A 26,931-nucleotide genomic window follows, 5' to 3' on the forward strand; every position below is an offset into this window, starting at 1 on the left:
TGCTATTACGTATTTTCTATGCTATTGGCACTTTTTGGAATTACCCTTTCCCCCTTTTTAATCTGCTTTCTTTAATAAACATTTTTAATTAGAATTACTGGATGCTGATGTGGTGCTGGGTGAAAAAGCGTTTCAGTGCTAGAGTGCAACACACAGCCCTGCATTTCCTGCATTGGTGAACATTAATAATTATCCAACTTTGGATCACTTTTGTTCTTTTGTTCCACAACTTATGCCATAATAATCTTGTTAGTTTTAAAAGGGCCACAGGATTCTTCTGATCTCAATGCAACAGACGAACACAGCTGCCTTAATAGTTGCCATCAAATTATCAATTTACCCAATGGCTTTCTTTCCGAAGCAGCACAGTCAATTTTGGGCTTCCAGCAGTTGAGAAATGTCTAAATAGCTGATTTGAATAGACTACATTTAACAGATATGTTACAATAACTTTATGAAATCAAATCATTTTTGTCTACATGCCCAAGGGAACATTTTTAAAGTTTTTATTGTCTATATATTTCTACATTCTGAACAGGTATGCAAGCAATCCATCAATTGCTGCATGGAATGGGCTTAAGATAGTGGCAATATATTTAAAACAAACTCATTTTTTTAGTTTAGTTTTAAATCCAGATGACTCATTGGATTTACAAGTTTATGCAGACAATGATTTCGGGAACAGCACAGATAGGAAATCAACAACAGTCATAGACTGGAGATTGAAAAAGCAGGGTTTTGTAGCTTTAAATTCCAGTGAAGCTGAGTTTGGAGCATGTTTGGAATGTAATTAGTAAGAATGTTCCACTACATCAAGGCTGCATTCATGATTTGCATAGAGCACTAGAATCATAGAATAATAGAGCTGGAAGAGACCTCATGGGCCATCCAGTCCAACCCCCTGCCAAGTAGCAGGAAATTGTGTTCAAAGCACCCCCGACAGATGGCCATCCAGTCTCTGCTTAAAAGCCTCCAAAGAAGGAGCCTCCACCACAGTCCGGGGGAGAGAGTTCCACTGCCGAACAGCCCTCACAGTGAGGAAGTTCTTCCTGATGTTCAGGTGGAATCTCCTTTCCTGTAGTTTGAAGCCATTGTTCTGCGTCCTAGTCTGCAGGGCAGCAGAAAACAAACTTGCTCCCTCCTCCCTATGACTTCCCTTCACATATTTGTATATGGCTATCATGTCTCCTCTCAGCCTTCTCTTCTGCAGGCTAAACATGCCCATCTCTGTAAGCCGCTTCTCATAGGGCTTGTTCTCCAGACCTTTGATCATTTTAGTTGCCCTCCTCTGGACACTTTCCAGCTTGTCAACATCTCCCTTCAACTGCGGTGCCCAGAATTGGACACAGTATTCTAAGTGTGGTCTGACCAAGGCAGAATAGAGGGGTAATAATAATAATAATAATAATAATAATAATAATAATAATAATAATAATAATTTATTCTTGTACCCCGCCCCATCTCCCCGAAGGGACTCGGGGTGGCTCACATGGGGCCTTGCCCAACATCACAATATAAAATCAAAACAAAAACACAAATTTACAACAAGAAATCAACAATATCGGTAAAACAATCGAAAAGGACAATCTTACAAGATGAAATGTAAAAACAGGTATATCAGACACAAGTCTGGGCCGAAAGGTGAATGTGTCAAATCAGGAGGAGATAGTTACATAATTGACATAGTCAATGAGGTACTATAAATGACAATAGTGACAATAAAAGGGCAGATCAGTGGGTCTATTATTACATAGGCAGGCATCTTAAACCAACAAAAGTCAGCATGACTTCCCTGGATCTAGACGCTATTCCCCTATTGATGCAGGCCAGAATCCCGTTGGCTTTTTTAGCTGCTGCATCACATTGTTGGCTCATGTTTAACTTGTTGTCCACGAGGACTCCAAGGTCTTTTTCGCACACACTGCTGTCAAGCCAGGCATCCCCCATTCTGTATCTTTGCCTTCTAACCCTTCGTCTAAGTCGTGAATAAAGATGTTGAACAAAACCGGGTCCAGCACTGCGGCACTCCACTCGTGACTTCTTTCCAAGATAAAGACGACGCATTGGTGAGCACCCTGTGGGTTCGTTCGCTTAGCCAATTACAGATCCACCTAACTGTAGTTTTGTCTAGCCCACATTTTACTAATTTGTTTGCCAGAAGGTCGTGGGGGACTTTGTTGAAGGCCTTACTGAAATCCAGGTAGGCTACATCCACAGCATTCCCTGTATCGACCCAACTCGTAACTCTATCGAAAAAAGAGATCAGATTAGTCTGGCATTACTTGTTTTTGGTAAATCCGTGTTGACTATTTGCAATGACTGCATTTGTTTCTAAGTGTTTGCAGACCACTTCCATAATGATCTTTTCCAGAATCTTGCCTGGTATCGACGTGAGGCTGACCGGACGGTAATTGTTTGGGTCATCCGAGCTTCAAAGTAAAATACAAAATGCAATATTTCAGTGAAGGCATTAACTTGAAAGATTGCAAGAGATTTCTAGATTGCAATGTATGCAAGAAAACAAAAGCACAATAAGCCCCAATTAGCAAGAAAGTTTAAGAAATTCAGAGGAGACGTTTCAGTTGGTACAAGCTATTGAAAGCCGTTAAGTGTTCAGAGGTCCTGAATAACATAAGCATATTTGAATGTAACACGGAATAAGTTTTTTTTCCTTCTTAACACAAGGAGTGGTATTAAGGCACATGGTTAAGTTCCTGTGGGATCACTACCGTGTGTGTGAGTCAACTAGACTCACCCTAGTTGATTACACTCTACAGGCTGAGTAATTGGAGTTATTAAAGTCAACACACTTCCAAAGAGGTATAACTGTGGAGAATTTGTTGTATGTTTTTGGGCTTACTGAATATTTGCCTCTGAGCTTACTCGGCATAAGCTCCTGGCTTGCAGCCTATTTGATGCTGGCAAGTTTGTCTTCCATGCTCATCTCCATGAACTAGATTGGGAGAAGATGTATTTTCTGATGGAGAGCACTGCATGAATTAAATGTAAGGACAGTATGTGAGTTTGATCCTCCAGAGGAACTGTGACTGTATTATTGCTAGAATGTTTGTGTAGAAGTTTCTGTTTTTTCCATGAACTCTATTGCACAAGAGTAAAGTTTGAATTTTGCATTTTTTTTACTTGTATTACTCTTTTTTTGAATATATGAAGAAGTAATCATCTGCTGGTCTGCATGCATTGTCAAACCGTTAAAAACATTCCATGGCGCCACACAACTTTATCTACCAGGAGGTGGATAGGTTTGCCAGTTATTCAACAAATGGTTCCTTAATCAAACTGTAGTGTCCCTTTAATTCACATTAAGGAATGCTGTTTTGTTTTCCAGTTTTCAGATTTTTTTGTTTATTAACTGTTTTAGTTCTTGTGTGGCCCTTAAACTCTTTTTTAAAAATAGTTTTTTATTGAGTCTTTTATGAATATCATGATAAGATAAAATATAGAAAGATATTGATTGGGGAGTGGGATAAAGGGAGGGGATAATGCTACAAAAAGAGAAGAAGAAAAAAGAGAACATCTATACATAACCCGATTATTCAAAAGGGTTTGGAAGTTAGGGATAGGGTATTCAGTAGGAGGTTTAGACTTCGTCATCTCCATGATGGTTTTCTTCTTTTAATTTCTCTTTCTCTACTGTCCCCTTATCTTTTTTTCCTTTTTAGTTACCATATAGATATTTTCTTGATTGTTATTTTGGTTTTATTTTCAACTGCATTTTTTTCTTGTCTCAAGTAATTACATAATGGTGACCAGTCCATACTTTTTCTCCCTTGTCCCTTAGAATGTTTGGATTGTAAGTGGGTTAGATGATCCCTGTTCATAATATCTATTAATTTGGATATTCATTCTTCTGAAGTAGGAGTTTCTTTCATTCTCTATTTCCTCGCGTACACAATTCTGGCTACTGTCGTCAAGTAGCAGAATAGTCTATATCTACTTTTATCTATCTCTATTTCTATCATTCCTAGAAGGAAGTATTTTGGTTGTAGTTCTAGTTTCATGTCTAGAATTTTCTGTATTTTTCTTATATATCCCTCTAATATAGGAGATTTTGGAGGGAAACACAAGAAAAAAAATGTGGCCCATAAACTCTTAAGTAAGTGTACCTCTTGGGGCTTCTCAGCAGTACCTCAAAGATGGCAGACCCCCACGTTTTTAAACAGAGGCAATTTTGATGGTAATTTTGACCCTAAATCTCCTCAAACTGCCTAAAGATGCAACATTTGCTTTCCAATCTTCCACCTCCCCCTTCAAAACACACAGATGAGCTAAAATCCACCCAAATGGGAGCAATGTTGTCCAGGCAAACACATGGAGGAAAGGTGACTTCGATTCCACATGTGCAATTGCCCACTCCTGCTTTTGCTACTGAGTGCAATCCACATAATACATAGGAACTAGACCAGGGTATCTTAAACTTTTTCACTTGTGACCTCCTTTGGCCTGAGAAATGTTTATCTGACCTTGATTATATAAGTATAAAAAATAGGTATAAAAATCAAACATTTTCTGACGACAAATCAACATTTGCAAAGCCTGCTGAACAGGTTGAGTTTCCTTTTTGTGAAGTACAGCTGAAACATCATCTGCAGCATGCATTGTAAACACTGCACAACAGATTCATGTAAATGTATAAAATAGCCATTAGGTGGCATTACAGTAGAGTCTCACTTATCCAAGCCTCGCTTATCCAAGCCTCTGGATAATCCAAGCCATTTTTGTAGTCAATGTTTTCAATATATCATGATATTTTGGTGCTAAATTCGTAAATACAGTAATTACAACATAACATTACTGCGTATTGAACTACTTTTTCTGTCAAATTTGTTGTATAACATGATGTTTTGGTGCTTAATTTGTAAAATCATAACCTAATTTGATGTTAATAGGCTTTTCCTTAATCCCTCCTTGTTATCCAAGATATTTGCTTATCCAAGCTTCTGCCGGCCCGTTTAGCTTGGATAAGTGAGACTCTACTGTACCAATTTTGGGGGGACTCCAACATTGAGTTAAGCAGGCAACCTAATTTGGGATCAGGGCCCACAGTTTAAGAAGCAGTGGGTTAGACAATAGCTATTTTTAAAAAGTAGTCAGGAACATAGCTAGAAAAAAAATTCAGGGGAGGGGGTTGAAACTTTTTTTAGTGAATCATGAAGACTAGTTCCATAACACAACATAATTTAGAAATCGGACTCTATTGATAAACTTCAGTGGACACTCAAAACAGATAACCTTCAGTGGACACTACTGGGGATTTGGTTAATCAATTAAAATTCATGAGTAAACCAGGTTTTTTAAAACCTGTTTTTTTTCTGGGATGTGGGGGGTTGAACCCCTAACCCCCCCCCCCCATTGGCTACAGGCCTACTCACAGTATATTCTTTTAACATAGAAACCCAAAGGTGGAAGCTGAGTTTATTACCATGAATGGAAAAGGGACCACAGCTCAATGGTAGAGCACCTGTTTTTATGCAGGAAGTCCTAGGTTCAATTCCTGGCATCTCCAAGTAGAGCTGGGAAGGACTTTGGTGTAAAATCTTGGCCCCATCTAAGCCGCCCTGAGTCCCTTCAGGGAGATGGGGTGGGGTATAAAAATAAAATAATAATAATAATAATAATAATAATAATAATAATAATAATAATAATAATAATTAAAAACCTGGGTTTGCTGCCAATAATGAAGACCACACCAACTAGATCAGTGGTTCTCAACCTGTGAGTCCCCAGATGTTTTGGGTTTCAACACCCAGAAATCCTAACATCTGGTAAACTGGCTGGGATTTCTGTGAGTTGTAGACCAAAACACCTGGGGATCCACAGGTTGAGAACCATTGAACTAGATGCTTCTTGTGTTCCTAAATGCTATTGTGTTCTCTGTGCCCAAACAGAACCTTGTTAATATTGTAGTATGTTTTTAGAAAGTGTGTAATACATATTTAAGATATTGTAGTAGGCACCATCTTAGGAAATGTATGCCCTTCCTAATATATGAAGATTAAATGCTTCTTTTAAAATTGAGCTGTCATAAAATGTTAAAGTCTGCTGCTCAATTCAGTGCTTCCTAATAAAAAGATGAGCTGATTAATCTAATGTCACGGTAGTCCTAGTGATATGGCTTCCCTCTTCATTCCTTGCTCCGGTTATGTAAGATAACATGAACCGGCTCCTGAATCTTGCCAAACCAAGAATCCCACTAGGAAAACACCCAAATGGTTAGTAGAAAAATGGGTAATAGTGGTGGAACTGATGATAATGCTTCACTTCTCAAAACTTGGTAAAAATAAGTAAATGCTCACTGAGCTAACCAGCTCAACTGAAAGATTAGTCATCACCTTGACAATTAACATAAAATTGCTTGGCAAGAACTGAATTCTTGAAGTAGTAAATCTTCCAAGTAATTCTCTGGAATTCAGCCAGATATCTCTGCTTGAATAATAATAGCTCATGACGAAGTCTATATTTTATTTACCAAAAGCTAGGTTCAGAACTTATTTGAAAATATTCTATTTCCACATTTTTCCTCTAATGATGCTGAATTGTCAGGAAAGTGAGAAATTTTGCTAATCTAGAAAATATCCACACCGACAAATTATATACTGTGTTAATTAATCTTGTATCAATTTGGAGTACAGTAGAGTCTCACTTATCCAACACTTGTTTATCCAACGTTCTGGATTATCCAACACATTTTTGTAGTCAATGTTTTCAATACATCGTGATATTTTGGTGCTAAATTTGCAAATACAGTAATTACTACATAGCATTACTGAGTATTGAACTACTTTTTGTCAAATTTGTTGTTAAACATGATGTTTTGGTGCTTAATTTGTAAAATCATAACCTAATTTGATGTGTAATAGGCTTTTCCTTAATCCCTCCTTATTATCCAACATATTCACTTATCCAACATTCTGCCGGCCCGTTTATGTTGGATAAGTGAGACTCTACTGTAATAGTAAAATTAATTATTAAATGCCCCATACTTCAGACATACTTCATACTTCTAAGGTTTTAACTGGAGATCAGTTGTTACCAATGGTGCTATGGATTTTGAAGAGGCATGAATAGAGGGCAAAAGGGAGAAACATGCCAAGAGAAAGGTTCATCAAGCAATTTTTTTCCATCTGGAAATCTATAGTCTCAATGTGAAAGGCCATATGGATCCAGAATTGGTCTCCACAGCCACTTATGGAGCCACTGCCAAGACTCTATCCTTGGAAGTCAATCATATTTGGCCACAAGTGATACATATGATGACTTCAGACACTGTCCCTTTGCTATAACTTTCTTAAAGAACAAATAATTTATAGTCTAATGACTCCCTATAAGAATAGGATGTTTACTCCTTTATTTTATGTCATTCCCCTATAGCATGAAGGACTAGTCTGGATTGCTAACTGAAATATAAGACTGGCCCCTCCTATATTTTTAATGGTGGAGTAGGAGAGTTCAGCAGGTGTTGTCTTGTGTGCCAAGAGGAGACATGGGTTGCCCATATCTTGATATATTTTTTTCCTTTTTGGACGATTACACCCAGAAGCGCCCCAATTGGCCTTACCACGGATTAGAATGCAGTATCCAAAATGATAGATGGGGAATTATGGAAGTTGTGGACCAAAACTTGAACTTTCCCCAGATCTTTTTCTTGCTCTGAACTTTGAAAGTGGCAGAAAACCTATAATTTTGGTATTCTCCAATCACCGGAACCCCCGGTGGCACAGTGGGTTAAACCACTGAGTTGCTGAATTTGCTGATCAAAAGGTTGGTGTGGAGTGAGCTCCCACTGTCAGCTCCAGCTTCTGCCAACCTAGCAGTTCGAAAACATGTAAATGTGAGTAGACCAATAGGTACTGCTCCAGTGGGAAGATAGTGGCACTCCATGCAGTCATGCTGGCCACATGACCTTGGAGGTGTCTATGGACAACGCCAGCGCTTTGGCTTAGAAATGGAGATGAGCACCAACCCCCAGAGTTGGACACGACTAGACTCAATATCAGGGGAAAACCTTTATCTTACCATGAGATCTTTTAGGATTGTGCTATAAGTCATTCTGAAAACAATAGGATTTGATTCTGATGTAATGAGGTCACTAGTGGAGCGTATATTTCTATTGTGCTTTCCTCCTGAATCATTCCATTCTTTTACCTCTTTCTCAAATTTCCTTCAAGGATATAGAACTCTGAATTTTGAAAGGTGGGCATAACAAACTGATGTCACTCTCTACCTGTGGATTTCTTCTTGTGAAAAAGAGCATGGAGAGGGGTGAGAAATGGCTAATGAAATGCAAGGAAGAACTCTGCCTCCTGCGTGGGTGTTCTGCCTACCAAAACAACTGAGTTCTCCTTGTTAATCTAACTTTGTAAGCAGGCATGAAACATTTAGACCCTGTATGAAATATTCAGGCTCTTCCGTTACAATTTTTTGAAAGGCTTCATGCATAATTTAAAGATAAATGTAATAACACCAACATCATTAAGAACAGAAAAGCCCAGATTAAAAAAGAGAGAGGGGGAACCAAACGGAGAATGATTAAGATAGGTATGAAGAAAGACTCTTGAGCAAAAGGTCACAAGACAAGAGAGTGAGCAAAACATACTCTTATGAATTTTGAGTTTCGAGAAATGGAAGCTTAGCTTGGCCTCCTGTAAAACATTGGTCATTTATTTTTCACTACTCGTTCCTGCTCCAGTGTTCATCACTCAGAAGTCTGACACTTTTAATTATATTTTAATTGGTTCTTCTTTCCTTCAAAGAATCTATATCATTATACGTTGTTTCCCTCCTTATCGTCATAGTTTTGTGTGGTAGATTGGCAGGCTAAGAGATGGTGATTGGCCCTAAATTGTCTAGTGAACACTGTAGCTCAGTATTATTTAAACCCAAGTCTCTGTTCTTAGGACTTTATTACACGAGGCAGGCAAACTGGCAAAGGTCCTTATCACACAACACCATGGATATGTCTCTATCAATCTCTCTCCTCTCTGTGATCAAGCTGTCAACAATTTGCAATACTACACTTATCTGGTGTGATGATCCATTCTACTTCTATGCTGGCATGTGAGCTGCAAAGTGATATCAGGAAATGGGATACTCTTCCTCTCCCCTTCTCCTCCTTGTTTTTCTGTTTTGTATTTATTTAATATTTTTCAGTTATAGTTGCCCTTTTTGTTAACCTTTTCTTAACTTTTTTTGTTAACCTTGCTGAAACTGAAAAGTTGGAAAAAAAATCCAGAATACTGGCAGTAGGCTTGTACACGGATTCGATTTGGTTGGTTCCCTTCAGCCAATCCAGCTTGTTTGGCTGGCCAAAATGGCAAAGGATGGAATGGACCATGCGGCAGCCAGTCATGTTCCTCCTTTCTTATTTGGCATCACATGATACGCGAAGAGGCTGCTATGTGTGAGCCCTGCCTGTTGGGAAAATCAGAATCGAAGAACGCCATGACGTGTCTTATGCAAGCTATGTCTATTTAATGGGACAAGCACCTCCATTGCTCTCAGTTCTCTTGCTCTCTTCCTTAACCCTGTTGCTCAAAACCAAGCTCCAAGGAAAGAAAGAAAGAAAGAAAGAAAGAAAGAAAGAAAGAAAGAAAGAAAGAAAGAAAGAGAGGGAGGGAGGGAGCAAAGGAATGGAAAGGGAGTCTCATAAGTTCCCCATTGCTGCCAATGAGCCAGATCTTCCAGGAGCTTTTGGCTGCCTAGCCAAAAACAGATTTTTCCATTAGCTGATATTTGGGATGCTCCCACAAACAGATCTGAGTAACAAACGAAATTTGGATACCAAAAACAGATCGCCCTCCAGCCAACTAGCACAACTCTAACTGGCAGTGCAGGAAAACATGGTTATGATGGTATGCAGAAGTACAACTACAAAATAATGGATTAACGAAGAGATGCTATTGAGCAAATAAAGAGAAGTGCGATAACGAAGGTACTCATATTGAGTATTTTCATTATGTTCCCACTGTCTATGATCCCGCAATTACCATGGAATAGTGGCTATGTGCAATAAGGTCCTTAGGTTACGTGAATCATGCATTAATTCCTGCACCACAAATATGAGTTTGGAATTTCAATCATTTGTGAATGTAGTCTGTGCTCAGGTAGCTGCCACAGAATTCTTGGAATGCACCAAAGGATACACACTCTTTGGCCTAAAAATACAATTATATTTTTAAAACTATCTGAAAATTAATATTACACTTTTCTCTTTTATACTTTTTGCTGTGGAGTTTTAAGATAACAATAAAATTTACAGACACAGTAGATTTTCACTTATCCAACATTCTGGATTATCCAACACAGTCTGCCTCCCTGCTGGATCCACAGCTGTTTCTCTAGACAGCAAAGACTGAACTTTTTACACATTTAATTTCTGATAATGTTGTTACTGTAAGTTCATTTTATGCAATTCTATGTTTATTTGTAGTTCATTTGTTAGTAGCCAATGTTTTTGTAGTCAATGTTTTCAATGCATTGTGATGTTTTGATGCTAAATTCGTAAATACAGTAATTACTACATAATGTTACTGTGTATTGAACTGCTTTTTCTGTTGATTTGTTGTAAAACATGGTGTTTTGGTGCTTAATTTGTAAAATCATAATATAATTTGATGTTTAATAGATTTTTCCTTAATCCCTCCTTATTATCCAACATTTTCGCTTATCCAACGTTCTGCCGGCCTGTTTATGTTGGATAAGTGAGACTCTACTGTAATTTTTTAAAAAAGTATATAGGCGAGTAAGAAATTATAAAGAAATACAGAAAGTATAGAAAGAAAAAAACATAGTGGCTCCCGAATTCTTTTTAAGCATGCATATGACATATTAATACCTCTCTTTCTAACACTACATTGTACACAGGCCCATAGCCAGGATTTTGATTGGGGGGGGGGGGGCTGGGGGCTGGGATTTTGATTCAGTGGGGGGTGAGTCTAAGTGAGAGAGGATCTACCCTAGCAAACCTTTTGTATCATTATCCCAATACCTCCATTCATATGGGATATATTGAGCATGGTGATCAGATCATGATATGAATAAACATAACAGTTTAAATAATAAATGTAAGGCCTTCTCACGGACCACCCTGAGAATTTCAGGGGTGGGCTGAAGCCCCTCCCCCCCGCCCCTCCGGCTACATGCCTGATTGTACACTACACTTACTAAATTCATTTTACCAATTGTCCAATCCCAAAGTTATCATGTGAACCCCCCCCCCCATGACCTCATCAAATTGACCAGAATCGGTGACATATGCCGATTCATCTCCATTTGCCCCATGGAGCCTGCTGGCTCCCATCCCACAATGTAGAACCACTTCTGGTGGTACTCAAAAGGCAAAAACTGGTGGCAACATGGGTGGATTCTCATGTTGCATTAGCAGCAATGGGGGGGGGGGGACGGGGGGAGCCAGGTGGCAGACGCTTCCCCCTGTGGGGTGTGGGGTTAGGGGTAAGTTGGGCGATGAAGGGTGTGAGGCAATGGGTTCTTCCCGCTCCCCTGGGCACCACTGGATTTGTCACGATTTGTGGTGATTCTGGTGGCAAATGTGATGAGGTCATTTAAGGGGTTTCCAGTCTTTTAGAAATGACTCTAGTGATTTTTCTCTAATCATACAAGGTAATTTGTTCATTCTTGTTAAATCAGTTGATTTCAACCATCCCTCCTTAGTAGGTAATATCAAATCCTTCCAACTTTGTGCATCCTATAATCTTGCTGCTGTAGTCATATATTGAAGTACAGTAGAGCCCCGCTTATCTGAGATAAAGGGGCAGGCCCAATCTCGGATAACCGAACTGCTCGGATAGGGCAAGGGCTTGCCGAGGGATGTCTCCCCGGATCTTCCTCGGCCAGGCCCTTGCTGGAGGAAAAAGTTTTGTTTATATATGAGTCCAGAGAAAGTGTCTAGAATGTAAAAGTGCCTTTCAAAAATAGGTTGAAAATGTGAAAAATGTGTTTATTTAACTGCATCTCAGCTAACTTAAATCGATGTACTTTATATTAGCACACAAATAGGCAGGAGCCTATGTCACCTCTAGCGTTTCAATTTTTAATTTCAGATGGTGCTTAAATTTCATCTTCTGATTTTTATAGCTGTCTCATACTTTATCCTCTACATTTTGTAATTTTCAATTGCTATCATTTTTGTTTTCTATTTTGTGTTAACATGATATCTTTGTAACATCACTGTGTTCATTGTTTGTACTTTAGGGACAAAGAGGGGCAGAGAAACATAGAGATAGATGGCATTCTGTTCATCAGTTATGACATTGTAACTGCTAGGGACTTCTGTTTATGGTTTTGAATGACTGGATATGATCCCCCAAAAAACTATATTTGCAGTCTGGTACTCTTCAGAGGCTGGCTTTGGCATTAAATTTCTCCAGTTGCTGATCTCTACCAGAGATGCACATCTCTTACAAAATTATTGAGAGCAAATGTGTGTCCATCTATCTTCCCCGCTTCCCTGCGTCTCCGTGATATTTCATCTTCTCTCCTTGCATTCACTTCTGAATCATTCTACATTTGTTCAAAAACAATTATGATAAGGAGAGAGAAAGTAGGGAGGTGAAAATATTTTCCCCAAATAATCAGTAGATTTTCTATTCCACCTCCAACCCCCAGCAACTGCTTGTACGTACTATCTTCCCATCCTCATTTTATTTCTAGAGTCAAACACAACCCTGTGGAATAGGATGATTTGAATGAGAGTTATAATACCACCCAGTGATTGTTGTATGTCTTTCGGGCTGTGTGGCCATGTTCCAGAAGTATTCTCTCCTGACGTTTCACCCACATCTATGGCAGGCATCCTCTGAGGCATCCTGCCATAGATGTGGGCGAAATGTCAGGAGAGAATACTTCTGGAACATGGCCACACAGCCTGAAAGACATACAACAACCCTGTGATCCTGGCCATGAAAGCCTTCGACAACACCACCCAGTGAGTTTCTATTGGGAAATATGAGAGATTTTAGTGGATCTGTCTAGAAGAAAGTGCTAAGCAAAGGTTTGACAAACCATCAGCTCAATATCTAGCAGATAAAAAAATCAAATTTTATCTTCATATGGTATATAAAATAATAATTTATTCATCAATACTCATGCACCAAAACACAGGTTCATCTTCCTGATGGACAGTGAGAAAAAAAGAAGAAAAGTTCTACCACATGGGTTGCTGTGAGTTTTCCATGCTGTATGGCCATGTTCCATATTTAATTTTTTCCGGGCTGTATGGAACATGGCCATTCAGTCCGGAAATCTCACAGCAACACAGGGATTCTGTCCATGAAAACCTTCGACAACACATTGAACATATGGTTTCAGGAATGTAAGAGTATGTCAGTCTGAGAAAACTCTGAATCACATGTGTGCTTTGCGAAGGACAAGCACAGACAGGTGAGAGAATGATCATGTGCAACCACAGAGAAAAAGGAAAGCCAACATGAAAGAGAGAGGGGGCAAAAACAAATACAAACAGGAAATGCAATCAGCCATTCACAATTGTAGGTTTCACTTTCACAAATCTGATTATTTCTAGATTTGATTCATATATCCTCTCTGGAAATCTCTAGGTCCTCCCGTGTGACTCTATAGTCAGTGCCTATCATAGTGTTGTGCTGGGTTACTTAGAGAAACAACTTCTCTTCAGCATGATTTGATGGTCAACCTCTGTCAGAAATTGACCATAGAATTGCACTGGAGAACCTAAATTAAAAAACCACCTAGATAAAAAATATGTCTGGTTTTTTCCTGTTCTGTAGACGACGACTTCTTCTTCTTCTTCTTCTTCTTCTTCTTCTTCTTCTCCTTCTCCTTCTCCTTCTCCTTCTCCTTCTTCTTCTTCTTCTTCTTCTTCTTCTTCGACTTCTTCGACGACTTCTTCTTCTTCTTCTTCTTCGACTTCTTGTGCCCCTAATGCTATCTGATGTGGAGGGCTGTCTGTAATCATAAGCATGCTTTGTCTAACCCCTAGAGAGTACATGTATAGAGAGGACATGTATAGAGGAGTACTTTCAAAAATATTAGAATATCGAGGGTTTTTCAGAATTGTCAAAATTGCAGAGGCTTTTTGTTTCTACTGCCATCAAAAATATCGAGGATTTGAATTTGCTACCTCTACCAATACTGCCACCAATGTTATATTCAGGAGCCTCTTCTATATCCGGATATTGAGAGAGTCACATGAGACACTTTATGTGAGGAAAACAAGTGGTTGTTTATTTGTATTTGAACTGTAAAGAAGCGTAGCGGTTTCAATAACAAGTTAGGCTCTTCTCTTACAAAGGATGGTTTTATAACTTGGATTCTGTGGAAATATGTTCCTTCACACAGGAAACATAAACAGGACAATTTCAACTTTTAAATCCACTTTTCCTGGGATTTAACACCAACACTCTAGACCAGGGGTCCTCAAACTTTTTAAGCCGAGGGCCGGTCCACAATCCTTCAGACTGTTGAGGGGCCGGATTATCATTTGAAAAAAAAAATACAAATAAATTCCGATGCACACTGCACGTTTCTTATTTGTAGTGCAAACAACAACAACAATGAAAGAACGCTACAATATTTAAAAATAAAAATAATTTTAACCAACATACATTTATCAGGATTTCAATGGGAAGTGTGCTCTTGCTTCTGGCCAATGAGATAGTCAAGTTAATTAGGGTTGTTGTTGTTGTTGTGTGCCTTCAAGTCATTTTAGACTTTGGGTGAGCCTAAGTCTAAAATGTATTTATTTATTTATTTACTGCATTTATTTACTACATTTGTATCACACCCTTCTCACCCCAAAGGGGACTCAGAGTGGCTTACAAATTATATGTACATACAATATATTATATTATTAGAATAGCACAATATTAGCATTATATATTACTTTATTGAACTATACCACTATACTGTAATATTATTAGTAATATTATATGTAATATAGAATATATAATTAATATTATTATATGGTATTATTATTAGTGTTATATTGTATTACATTATAATATTATTATCAATATTATATGTATATACAATATATTATATTATAAAACTGAGGGCGGGGGCCAGGTAAATGACCTCGGAGGGCCGCATCCAGCCTCCGGGCCTTAGTTTGGGGACCCCTGCTCTAGACTATAGAGTCACAATATAGTTCTCAGCTCTTCCTTTGTTGAAGGTTTTTACCTATATTCCTCAAAGAGGCTTCCTTTTAAAACCACTGTCCCCAAAACCCATCTATATCTTCCCACTTCAAAAAACAACTCTCTAACTGACTGAATTCCAAACTGAACTGAACTCTTCTTCTGCTGCATAGCTCCAACTTTCACTTTGGCTCCGCCCATCTCGTTGCTAAGCAACTCCTCCCCACTTGCATCACCCAATCAGACAGCATTTACAGTAATGGCTGCCTGATCACAAGGCCTGCAAAATGGCTGTACACCAGCCCTGCAAAGCAGGCCACTCACCAACCCTGTAAGATAGGCAAGATCCGTTACAACATGCAATCTAATTATGAGTGAGTTCTAGCATGCAGAGGTTGCAAGTCCCAACAGTTTCACAGCTTCATGGCTCTAGTTCAGTAGTCTGATAACTACATCACTTTTAATCCCAAATTCTGTCATCCATGCAGGATATAAGAAATTGATCAGAGCACCTCTAGGGCTAGAATTGGAGGTGATGTTCAGCTGGACACTTTGGTATTTTCCCAAGTCTAGGTAAGTACTGCATATTAACTAAGGCCAACCCAATTATTTTGTCATGTGAGACCAAAAAAGACTCAACTATCAGTCCCAATCACAAAGAATAAAAATAAAATAGCAAATCAATGCATTTATAATTTGCCGACATTTCATGATACCCAAAACTTTCTGTTTGAATTTTTTTTCTTACTCTGCTCAATGGTAGGGCCAGCCTGAAGACTATATTCTAAGTGGGCTGGTGAAAAAAGCGAATCTGTCCAGTCAATTGAAATAAAGTAGAGTCTCACTTATCCAAGCTAAACGGGCCGGCAGAAGCTTGGATAAGCGAATATCTTGGATAATAAGGAGGGATTAAGGAAAAGCCTATTAAACATCAAATTAGGTTATGATTTTATACATTAAGCATCTAAACATCATGTTATACAACAAATTTGACAGAAAAAGTAGTTCAATACGTAGTAATGTTATGTTGTAATTACTGTATTTACGAATTTAGCACCAAAATATCACGTTATATTGAAAACATTGACTACGGATTATCCAGAAGCTCGGATAAGCGAGGCTTGGATTAGTGAGACTCTACTGTATATAGTTCGAGGAAAGCAGGAGTTACAAAATGTCTTTTTTGTCTGATGCCTTTCCATAAACATAATTTTTTTTAAGCGACACACCAAGATAGTTTTATTTTTTTAGTCAGCTGGTAAGGCTTCCAACAGGTAAACAACTGAGCCAAAGGTACCCACCTCAGCTTTTTTCAGGATCTCTTCCCATGAGGAGAGCAATATGAACAGATACATCTCATGAATATTTCATTCTGCATTCTCAGAATGAACTGCAGGCTCTCATCAATGGGATCTGTGTGTCAACATTATCAACAGCTCTTTCTACCTTGTTCCTGTCATAACAAACAGTAGAGTACAGCGGATTCCCTCCTGAACAAGACCTGCATTGTATATGCTCCAGCAGTTATTAAACACATCAGTTATTGGCTGATGTGACCTTCTGAAGAGATCAGACAGTAGGGTTGGTGCCGCACTGACTAATACTCAGTACCTGATTGGAATTGTTTACTGGTGCCGGCAGAACTGCTGAGGAGGAACATCTACATCTGTTATATATACCAACTGTCTAAACAATGACAATATTCCTATTTGTTCACTTCCTTACTAGAAAGATATACAATGAACACAACCCAAGTCTGGAAAGATATATAAATATTAAGTGATACAGGCTGAAGCAATAGTACAATGTGGTATTTAGGAATCTAACTGGGAAGTCCATGGCTACTTTTCCACCAGGTGTTTTAGACCCCGTCCCCATCCTGGGTTTTAGACCATCCATCTTCCCACAGGTATAAGGCTGGCCTGTCTTATGAGGTTGTTGTAAGGACAAGCACACACATGTGAAATGCTTCATGTGTCTGAGCAGGACAGACATTCATGGAACACATGAAGAGGAAGAAGAGCTGGTTCTGCAGAGTAAATGAAGCAGCACGGGGCTGCCTTCTCCTCTTACCTGCATACCATGAGTCTTTGCTTCACCCAGGAAAAGAAGGGAGATGCCAGGCAGAACAGATACTCACCATGAACAGGACAAAGTGGAGAGTATTGGCCATGCCATCTTCCTCCTCCTCTTTCTGTGTGCCATGTTTTCCTGTGTTCCCCTGGTCCTTTTCTTCCTCCTTTGCCCAGGAAAGGAAGGGAGATACTGAGTGGAACAGAGACTTGTAGCACCCATGCTTGCTGAGCATCCCCTCACTCACCTTCTGAGAATGGGCAGCCCCAACTTCAGGAGCTGGCAGAATTTCAAACTCACAAATAATCAAACCCATTGATATCCTTGAAGTGACTGGCTTGACCTTGAAGGAGCTAGGGGTGGCAATGGCTGACAGGGAGCTCTGGCATGGGTTGGTCCATGAGGTCACGAAGAGTCAGATGCGACTGAATGAATAAACAACAACAAATGAGTATGAAATCCATGGAAGTAGAGTTCCAAGTATACACATTTTATTTTAATAATACTTGTGGCAATTTTTAAGATCAAGATAGGATTTTTAAAAGTTTCACCATTTGTTACTTCTGCTCTGTCCTTTGACTTCCAGCACTTGGATTTAATGGGGACAGAAGTCGGGCGCAGCCTGCCTAGACCTTATGTCTGCAGAATTAATCAGCTGAACTCTGCTGTGAATTTCTGATTTGTACAAGACTATACAGCAAGTTCAGGGAAAGATGGGGGAATTCATACATTTGACAATGGCGTAGGAGCACCTCATGGAAAGACAGAGCAGGGCCTAATCATATTTATGCTGTCCCATGGGGTGATTCGCCAGCTTCTATGGCAAATAGGCGGGGCAGGGAGGAAATCCTGAAGTCCCCCACCATGCTTTGTGCACACTAATGCCTCCCCATAACCAGGGGCGGTCAATGATAATTTTCAAGTGTAGGCAAACAGAATTTTTGGCGCCCCCCCCAAAAAAAAACAATCACTGAAAAATAAAAGCGTTGGATAAGCGAAAATGCTGAATAATAAGGAGGGATTAAGGAAAAACCTAAATAAAGAACAACACTCTGAAAACGGGAAATCCAGACAGGAAGCAATCAGAGCCAACTAACACCCCCCAACCAAGGATGCCCCCAGGGAGGAAGCAGCCAGACTTTGGAGCTGCAAGACCATTAAATGCTAATCAAGCTGGCCAATTGCAACATTCACACTAGTCTCAAAGAGACAAGAGCTCTTTCTCCCACCCTGGACATTATTCCACAGATAAATAAACTCTTGCTTCCTACAGACTTCACAACCTCTGAGGAGGAGGCGGAGGAGGAGGAGAAAGCGGAGGCTGAGGGCGAGGCCGTGGCAGCCTCCCGGAGAGTGCGCACACGCCGGCACACGGGCCGGGCACACGCCGGCGTGGGCCTGCCTTCCGGGCGGCGTGCGCGCTCTCCAGCCGCTGCAACCAGCAGAAGGAAGCTTCCTTCCACCCATTGAAGCAGGTTGCGAGCGCATACGCCACCCGGAAGGCCCAGGCCGTCCGGAAGGTGGCGCCATCTTGTAGGGGGCACCGTTGAGGTGCTCCCGCGTGCGCCTCAACATGCATGCAAGCATGCATGCGCGTGCACCTGGGAGCACCTCAACGGCACCCCCTACAAGATGGCACCACAGGCAAGTGCCTAGTTTTACTGGCGGTTGAACCGCCCCTGCCTATAACACATGGGGAAGTGTCGCTGCACAGCTTCTCCCTGCCCTGGGCCCATTGTTTCCAATGAAACACGGGAAGCCTCCGGTGTTCTTGGCACAGCATCATATGATGCTTTCATCCCAGTTGATCCACGGAAGTGAGCATACATCGTGATGAGTGGTGTGGGGCTCTGTGGATCAACTGGGGTGAATGTGTGCTACGACAATGCTGAAGACACGTATAATGAAGTCCTTAGTATTAAATGTATATGAAGAACAGTGATCATGCTTGAAATCCTTGTGGACAACGTTGTGGACAACACTGAACATGAGCCAACAATGTGATGTGGCTTCTATGTGATTCTATGATTTCATCGGTCTATTGTAGAAAAATCTTACATAATGACTGATGAAATCATAGAATCACATAAAAGCCACATCACATTGTTGGCTCATGTTCAACGTTGTCCACAAGGACTCCCAGATCTTTTTCACACGTACAGTAGAGTCTCACTTATCCAACATAAAAGGGCCAGCAGAACGTTGGATAAGCGAATATGTTGGATAATAAGGAGAGATTAAGGAGAAGCCTATTAAACACCAAATTAGGTTATGATTTTACAAATTAAGCACCAAAACATCATGTTACACAACAAATTTGACAGAAAAAGTAGTTAAATGCACAGCAATGCTACATAGTAATTACTATATTTACCAATTTAGCACCAAAATATCATGATGTATTGAAAACATTGACTACAAAAATACGTTGGATAATCCAGAACGTTGGATAAGCGAATGTTGGATAAGTGAGACTCTACTGTACTGCTGTTGAGCCAGGCGTCCCCCAATTTGTATGTTGTATAAATGGCTTTATAATGTCAACCTATAACAAACAGGATTCTATGGGGAATATTAAAGTGAGAAGAACATTTAATTACTACTGAATGTAAAAGAGGGAAAAGAACAAGGAAATGGAGAGAATGAAAAGTACAGAAGTGGACTCTTGTACCTTTAATGCTTGTGCCTAAATGTGGTTTTCAGCCGATATTTCTTGGATTACAAACTTATCTTCTGAAATGTATTCTTCTACACAGCTATTGAAAGTACAGTATAGGGACCCTGCCCTATATTCCACCTGTTATTGCTGTCCCACCCATCTTTACTTTATACCAGTTAGTGCTATAATACAAGTTGAGCCTCTCTTATCCAAAATGTTTATGACCAGAAGGTTTTCAAATATTGGATTCTTGGAGAGGGGGCAGTTTGAAAAAGCTGTAGATGTATATTGAATGAGGAATGTGGGTGGGGGGGGGGGGTGCTAGTCAAATCTTTGTCTCCTCAAGGATCCCTTGCTCCACCACTGTCAGAGATTTGATGGGGAAAGAGAAGAGCGGGAAGGGAGTAAGGATTCTGCTCATATAAGATCCCAAAGACAGAAGTAGGAGGTTGATGGCACAAAGTTTCAGATTTGGAATATTTTTGGATTTCAGATTTCTGCATACGAGAGACTCGATCAGTAGTCATTACTTCTTGAGTTCTCTGCTGTATGGCTGGAGAAACTACTCTGGATCCCAATTCTAGTTATAGGATTCTAAAATAATCTGGAGAAAGATAGAACTGGAGATGACATCTATTTCAGGTAGCATTGCTTTGAGAAACTGGTTAACAGTTTCAGCACTTCACAGAACAACATCATACACATATGTTTTGTATTTGCAATCTGGAGTGAGACACACTTCCATGTTCTTATTAAAGACCTGAGTGAGTGGTACCTAAGGCCAAATTGAGAGCAGTAGCCAGAGACAGTGATTTCTTACACTGACTGCACAAACATAGTGTTTTTAATGGGGATCCTTTCAGAGTTTTGTACTGTAGAAGTCATTTCACAAACACAATGCTGAACTTTGCCTATTGCACTGAAGCTGTGGGTGTGCTAAGCTAATTTATTTACAGGCTTAAGTACAACTTCCTGACAAGACTCTTAACACATGCCTGCAGCAAGGAAGACAGACAGGGAGCTTTTGAGAAATTGGACTTCAAGATTGGGCATTAAGAGCTTAGTGCACATATAATTTTGTATGCCTGAATGCAATACATGCAGCAGGGTATTCAGGATGTTATTGTCTTTACACATAACATAATCATATATGCTATGTGGCTCTCACCAATAGAGGCTAGTCAAAAGAGATTGCTAGGATGGTCAAAGTGGCCCATTTATAGAGAACTATTAAAAAAGACGGATGGAAAGTTACACATGAAATCACAATAGGAGATAAATCAACAGTATAAAAACGTTTCATGGTTTCAATATCTGCAATTAAAAGAATATTATAACAAAGACAAAAAGCTAGACTTTGATGATAAAGACATATTTTGGGATACAATAATCCAAAAAGACAAGAAGAATGTAACAATTATATATAATAAGCTACTGGAGTGGTCCACTGAAAATGAAGTAGTAAAATAGTGTATGGTCAAATGGTTCATAAATGTGGGAAGATCAATAAAATTCAATGAATGGGAACAGATTTGGAGCAAAAAACTGAAATATACATATGCAATGGACTTGAAAGAAAATTGATATAAAGTGTTTTATCAATGGTATATGACCCCACAAAAATTAGGAATCATGTACAAACATGTACAGAATACATGTTGGAAATGTGAAATCCAAGAAGAAAGCTTTTACCATACGTGGTGGACCTGTACAAAAGCTGGACATTATTGGAAAATAATACAAGAAGCCTGTCAGGAGATTTTAAAAATAAAAATTCAATTTTAGCCGGAATACTTTCTACTTGGATTAACAGACTCGGATATTGAATTAGATTCAAATAAGATATTCTTTTTATGTATTTGGCCACAGCCACAAGAAGGACGTATGCTAAGCAATGGAAATTAAAGGAAATACCAACTATATACCAGTGGCTATATAAAGTTTTAGAAATAATGGATATGGATCAACTAACATTCCTTTTGAAGGAATACACAGGGAGACCTGTGATTCCAACAGACCGAAGACTGTTTAAAGAATATATGGGCATATAATAATACTAGATGGATGAACCAAAATTAAGAACTGTCACCAAGGATTGAAGGACCATGAATAAGATTAAAGAAGGAAAGGACAAATTAAAGAATGATAGATATAAATAAATGGATGATTACACAAAGAAGATTGGGAAGTCAAGAAAATCCCTTAAATAATAATAATAATAATAATAATAATAATAATAATAATAATAATAATAATAATAACAACTTTATTTTTATACCCCACCCGGGGTGGCTTACATGGGGCCTGGCCCGATAAAACAAACAAATAACAGTAACAAAGCAATAAAACACTAGCCTTCCCGTTTCCATTTTTCCCTTTCCTATCCCCCTTCCCTTTTCCTAATACCTATCCTACCCGTTCTACCCACACCTTTTTATATATTTGTTAAGAACATTTTCAATAAAGATAATTTAAAAAATGCAATAATGTAAAGGTTAGCCTGTATTGGCTTTAATATTTCAGTATCAAGACAGGATTCTTATTGTTCAGATCGTAAACAAATCCAACCAGTTACTTCATAACACTTTGTTGATCTGAATAATAAAGCCAAATCACAACATTTGGTGATTAGGGTTGAGAAAAAAAATATTCCGTTTCTGTATACATCAACTCTAGCTAAACTTGCTAGAAACAAAAAAGCGATGCAACATTCAGATTGAATAATTATCCAAAGTTCACAGCATACATGCCTGAATTGTTGCAAAGTAAAATCCTTTGCATCCAGCATATGTACAAATACGTATTTCCTGTTATATAATTTGGGATTTTAAAGTTCCTTTATCATTATGTAACTTGCAGTTGGGTAACATGTTACTTGTCCAGCTTACATGAGGCTTTGTGTACGAACAATGAAGAATTGACCTGATTTGGGAGCCCAAGGCAGGTCCGATTGTGTTGGGCTAATGTAACCAGGTCTTTGACATCATTGCTCACACAGTGAAAGTATATCAAAAGGAGGTGTAAATAGGATGGCCTGAATACAATGGAGTATAAATGTAAGGCTGCTTGAGGAAGAAAAGTAGAAAGAGGGAATGGAACTACGGTGCATATTGGACTATTGTCCAAAAGATGTTTCCATACTTTTGCAGGATGATCTTCTTACACTTTCTTGCTTTTTAGCTATTATGTCTACTGAAGCTGTATGCCTGTCCTATTTTTTTAGAGTACTAGTTTAAAGCTTTGGCTGTGTCTTAGACTCCGGGTAGTTATATGGGAGGAGGCTTGTAGTGTGGGGCAAGGGGAACCTGACTACAGATTTTGTATTGGACTAAGTACTGAGTCCAAGTGACAGCTAGAATGTGTCAGACTGAAGTGCCAACAGGACTATGTAAAACATCACTAGTCTTAGCAGTCTTTATAGTACCCTTGTTCAACGTTTTGGTTCTGAAGTGCTTCCATATTTCAGAAGTGTTCATATCTCAGGATTTTTTTTTAGATTTTGGAATATTTGCATCCACAGAATGAAAGATCTTGGGAATAAGCCCAAGTCTAAACAGATAATTCTTTATGTTACATATATACTTTTGGTGCCCCCAGTAGTGCAGGGGGTTAAACCGCTTAGCTGCTGAACTTGTTGACCGAAAGGTCGGTGGTTCGAACCTAGGGAGTGGGGTGAGCTCCCGATGTTAGCCCCAGCTTCTGCCAACCTAGCAGTTTGAAAACATGCAAATGTGAGTAGATCAATAGGTACCGCTCCGGTGGGAAGGTAACGGCACTCCATGCAGTCATGTCGGCCACATGAGCTTAGAGGTGTCTACGGACAACGCTGGCTTTTCGGCTTAGAAATGGAGATGAGCACCAACCCCCAGAGTCGGATACGACTACACTTAATGTCAGGGGAAAACCTTTACCTTTATATATATACTTTATACACTAGCCTGAAGGTAATTTTATAAAATAATTTTAAAATAATTTTGTGTATGAAACAAAGTTTGAACTAACAGAAAGCAAAGGTGTCACAATTTCACTTGTCTATGCGAACAATTTTGGATTTTTGAACATTTGAAATTTTGGATAAGGGTTTTTCATTTGTATTACATACAACAGAAGGAATACACCAAAGCCATATGCAATGCTTTTAAGTAATGATTTTATCACAGCTTTATGAATTTCAACTAGTGGGTTAAACCCTTGTGCTACTGAACTGCTGACCTGAAGGTTGGCTGTTTGAATCTGTGAGATGGGGTGAGCTCCTGTCTGTCAGCTCTAGTTTCCCATGCAGAGACATTAGAGAAGCCTCCCAGCAGGATGGTAACACATCTAGGCATCCCCTGGGCAATATCTCTTTAGACGGCCAATCCTCTCACATCAGAAATTACCCATAGTGTGTTCTCAAGTCGCTTCTGACACGATTAAAAAACCTTACTGATGTGGGGGACTGGTATTTCCCCCCCCCCCCAATGCTTTCAGGACTGGTAACCAACCATATTTTTGTCCTTGGGCTACAATAGTATATTTATTTCCTGGAAACTCACCAAGAACTGGCAGCCAATGACTTGGGGACCAAAATCAGTCTGTGGACAATTACTTTGAATTGCACTGCTATGTCTAAATATGATTTTAATTTTCTGCCTATTGTCTGTCTCTCCTTTTCACACTCTTCCTCTGTGACTAGGTTTACTTTTGATGTTGTTATACTTACAGCATACAAAACACAACAATTTACATCTACCTGGGGATATTTTGGAGTAAAGAATAAAGGCTTACTGTGCAAAATAGGTGCTGTGCCACTGATAATCAATACAAGCCTGATGGATGGCCTGCCAGGAGTCTTTCAAGCACATCAATTCAGCTGCTAGATTTTCTGCTTGCTCACTGCTTAACAAAATAAATAGAGATGAATCAAGGCATTTAACATTAAGCTCCAACTCAGGGTTTAGATCGCTTAAAATGCACCGCAGTTCCTGGATTCCCATTAAAGAATATTGAACTCTTGAGTTGTTTTTAATTGTGTGTGTGTGTGTCTCTCTATGTAAGAAGAAGCAAAGGACTGGAGTCTAAATGTTAGAATGTGTTCCTTAGGCAGAAAGAAGCCAGGCTTTGAAGCTACAAGGCTATTCAATGCTGTTCAAGCTAGCAACATTCACACTTGCTTCAAGCCGAAAAGAGTTCTTTCTCCCACCCTGGACCTTCCACAGATATATTTATATAATTATTTTATTTAATTATACTATAATACAGTTATAATATGATATTATAAAAATAATATAATAAGTATAATAATAATGTATAATAATAATGTAATACAATTATAATACTATAATAGGTAGCGGTATTTCTCGCTCACCTTGCTGGGGCCCACAATAAAGATTTTCACTCTCAGTATCCCTCCTTTCCATAGCTAGGCCACAGAGCCTTGGCTTCGAATAACTTGTCAAGCCAAACTGAGTGGTGAGGAGGCGCAGTCCCGCCCACACCAGTTGCTAAAGGGAGGAGACTGCTTGGCCGTTGCTAGCACTGCTGCTAAGGGAAGGAGCCATCTGCTACAGCAGTTGCTAAGGGAGGAGATGACTGCTTGGCCATTGCTAAGGGAGGTGGAGACTGATTGGCCATTGATAAGGAGTATGTTTTACCTGTCTCAGGTGTGACAGGTTTGCCATAGTAGGTATATGAATAGCTTAAAACACTTGGCAGTTCAAATGCTATGTTGTGTACACATTTCGTTGCAATCTGTGAAATAGTTTGGGAGATATGAGGTCCTCACAAATGGACATTACATTTTTATTTATATACATTTTGTCTATAGGGACCATGGGACTTAAGTCACTGGCAATCATGATTCTTGAGTTATATTGATTTTAGCACAATTTAGACACAATCACCTTTCTATGAACTGGGATTCATGTCAACAAAGTGAGATCCAGGTAAATATAAAATTGTTTCACTATGTGGAGAGATAAGATATCCAGGATGAGACATATAGATCTCCCATATTTCGAAGGGACACTGTGTGGGCTGTAGTTAGGGTAGAGAGGTGGGGTAGGTCTAATTTGGTAGCTTTGACTCTGCCGTTTTCAGTATCCATCAAGAGTTGGACAGGTGAACATGTTTTCTAGATCCTTGCCCTTCCTGGACGATCACAAAGGCTGATCTAGCTGTAGGAGCTCTACCTGCAGGTCATTCCACAGTCATGGGGTGGCTGATGAAAATAATTCGGGGGAGGCAAACTGGTACCAGAATGCACACATCATCCAACTATAATGTTTGTTTGCCTGCCTTGCGTAATAAAGATTTTATTGTTTCTAAAATCTGTATTACTATATTACACAGGTTTGGCATATTAGCTGGGTTATAATTAAAAGGGGCTGTTTCATTTATTTAATATTGTGCTAAATTAACCATGTTTGTTGTTTAATTTTATGCTACTTGGCCTAAATCTCTTTGTTGGAAAGAAAAGCTGGATATAATTTTAATAGCTGAAATAGTAACTAAAATAAATTGAGTACAAAACAAATATGAAAAATTATCTAGCAAGTTTTGGAGTAGACGGGTGGGGGATATTTTAATTTCCCATGGCTAAGTGGGAAATTTTAATCACTGAGAAACAGTTTTGTTTCTGGTTTCTATAGGGAGTTAGCAACTCTGCTAGAAAAATGGACACAGTATGCCAGAAGTAATACATCTTATTTTCAGTTCCTTGTTCATTCTTGGATGAAAAATTAGATAAAATATGTTCAGATTTAAGAATCTAGCTCCCAATTGCATAGCCAAACCTACTGACTGGAAAGCTATAGTTTATAGATTTGGGCTGAGAAATTGTTAAGTTGTAGTCATGTTGTATAAATGGGATGCAGGATGGAAAAGGATCATTTATTCCTCTGAGAACAGGCTTGATTAGGTTCATTTATTATGTTGGAGATGAGGGAACGAAGGTATGTGAAGCCACAAATAATTGCTTTCTCTGCAGACAACAGCTTTTAAATACTATCCTTTCTATTTTAAGGGGAAGAGATCCAATTCAGTGTGAGACTGTGGCAACTAGTATTTGTC

The 26,931-nt window shown here is 39.2% G+C and overlaps 1 long non-coding RNA gene across 1 annotated transcript; it reads right to left on the minus strand.

The window, feature by feature from the left end:
* Positions 1–1,962: 1,962 nt before the first annotated feature.
* On the minus strand, positions 1,963–26,330 carry LOC134296464 (uncharacterized). Its single transcript, XR_010003213.1, has 3 exons — positions 25,229–26,330; positions 17,290–17,388; positions 1,963–2,429 (listed from the first exon to the last, which is right to left on the minus strand). It is a non-coding gene; the product is annotated as an uncharacterized LOC134296464 (long non-coding RNA).
* Between the last annotated feature and the right edge of the window lie 601 nt (positions 26,331–26,931).

This window comes from Anolis carolinensis, chromosome 2 (genome assembly GCF_035594765.1).
Source record: "Anolis carolinensis isolate JA03-04 chromosome 2, rAnoCar3.1.pri, whole genome shotgun sequence".
Classification (NCBI taxonomy): domain Eukaryota; kingdom Metazoa; phylum Chordata; class Lepidosauria; order Squamata; family Dactyloidae; genus Anolis; species Anolis carolinensis.